Source organism: Mus caroli, chromosome 8 (assembly GCF_900094665.2).
Source record: "Mus caroli chromosome 8, CAROLI_EIJ_v1.1, whole genome shotgun sequence".
Taxonomy (NCBI): Eukaryota; Metazoa; Chordata; class Mammalia; order Rodentia; family Muridae; genus Mus; species Mus caroli.
The window spans coordinates 102,742,146-102,744,585 of NC_034577.1; positions in this window are offsets into that span (position 1 = coordinate 102,742,146).

A 2,440-nucleotide genomic window follows, 5' to 3' on the forward strand; every position below is an offset into this window, starting at 1 on the left:
TTATTTTATTTATATGTGTGAGTACACTGTAGCTGTCTTCAGACACCCCAGAAGAGGGCATCAGATCTTGTTACAGATGGTTGTGAGCCACCATGTGGTTGCTGGGATTTGAATTCAGGACCTTTGGAAGAGCAGTTGGTGCTCTTAAACACTGAGCCATCTCTCCAGCCCCTAGTTTTTTACAAAAATAGGGACACATTCTATTTCAGTGTAGATGTGGGTGTGTGTGCTGGGAATCAAGCCCAAGGTCTTTACAAGATAGCAAATGTTCTATTGAACTACATCCCCAGGCTAAATAGGGCCACACTTGACAGACTCTCATGTAACTCCTACCTTTTTCATTTCTCGGTGAATTAGACACCTCCATCATCTGAGCACAGATCCTTTTCAGCATCTCTTCCAGTTCTATTTGTATAGAACTACAGTTTATTTGATTCACAATCATCGAAAGATCTAGATAGTTTCCCATGTTTTACAAATACAGATGGCAGGGAGGCAGAGGCAGGCGGATTTCTGAGTTCAAGGGCAGCCTGGTCTTCAAAGTGAGTTCCAGGACAGCCAGGGCTATACAGAGAAACCCTGTCTCGGAAAACCAGAAAACCAAAAAAACAAAACAAAACAAAAAAAAAACCACCAACAACAACAACAAAAAACCCCCCAAAAACCCACAAAAAACAAATACAGATGACAATATGATTTCCATTCTCTTTTTAAAAGAATTGTATGATATTCATAAGACATGAGATTCATGAAATGTGCATGTGCGTGCCTGCACTCACAAATGTGCCAGTGTGCATGTGGAAGTCAGAGGACCACTTGTGGGAAATGGTTCTCTTCTTCCACCATGCGGAGGGCCAGGGCTGCTACTCAAGGCGTCAGGCTTGTTGGCAAGCACCGTCATCCTCTGAACCACCTTCCAGCCCTGCTTTTGCTGCTGGTGGTGCTTTTTTTTTTTTTTAAGGAAGAATCTACATGGCCCTGGCTGTACTGGAACTCGCTATGTAATCTAAGATGGCATCAAATTCACAGAGATTCAATGGTGTCTGCCTCCTGAGTGCTAGGAGTAAAAGCGAGCACACCACAGCAGGCTCCAGCCCTAGTTTTGAGGTTGGTCTTCAACTCTATATCCCAGGCTAGCCTGGAAATCACTGTATAGCAGCCCAGGTTGGTATCACTCAGCAGTAACCCTGCCTCGGCCTCCTGAGTGGAGATTACAGAGATTACAGATCACTCCTCCTCTATGGGAGGGGCAGTCTCCCATAGACCAGACCAGCCTTCTCCTAATCCTGCTGCTCTACTTCTGAGCACTGCGGTCAATTCTATCCCTGTTCCTTTCCTTCCTGACTCCCATGCCTCAGAAATAGTTTCGTGTATATTTTATGCAAAGTTAAAATTATCATCAACAACAAATTTTTAAGATTTTATGTGCACAAGTGTTTTGCCTATTATATGTATGGATGTGCACAATATGCATGCAGCTATGCAGTGTTCATAAACAGGGTCAAAACAGAAAGAAAATCATACTGAGCATGTTACCATTCGCCTGTTAGGAGACATTTCATTAGTCCAGCCATCTCAGAAACAAGTTCCATCTTGCTGGCAGGACCAAAACTGAGTTCATGTTCCCAGATCCCAGAATCAACTCCTATCCTGCTTCTTCAGGTGTTTCATGTCTGTGTGTTAACCAGTAAAGGATGTAAAAAGGGGGCTTGCCATTATCCCGTTATCTAACTAAGGCATGCAAATAGTAAGTGTATTTATTTCCTGTTGTGATTTAACTGACTACTTGCAGTTCCCTTATCATTCTAAATGCAAGGTCAGAGTCCAGGAGGGAACTTGACTGCAAAAGCTGACTCAGGACATTGAAACCAGGATAAGGCAGAGTCACCAATGTTAAACTTCCTTAACTCCTTGTGTCAAAATATGATTGGTCACTGCAACAGCCCCTCCCCGTCCCCCTTTGTGTTCCCATCCTACAGTGCTGTCTCCCTTGGGGGAGGGACGAGGTTCAGATCCAGAACTGGCTGCCCCATACAGAAAATGAAGCTTTAATTTTGAAGCTTTTTTATCTGAAGTGAGTTGACTTAGTTTCCTCCCCTCTCCAGAACCCAGTAAGCAGGGAGCTGAAGCAGGAAGATCATTAGTTTGAAGCCAACCTAGGCTTGGTGACAAGACCCTGTCTGTCTCAAACCAACAACATGGGGTTATTTGTGCCAGTGCTTCCAAAAATAACTCTAGAGCCGAGAGGTTAAGGAAAATGGTGGTAGTGGTGATGTGTGTGTCTGGGTGGGTGTAACACGGGGGACTCACTTTGTAGCCTTGGCTGGACTGAGACTTTCTATTTGTTTTGTTTTGTTTTTTGGTTTTTCGTTTTTTGTTTTGTTTTTTTGGTTTTTCGAGACAGGGTTTCTCTGTATAGCCCTGGCTGTCCTGGAACTCA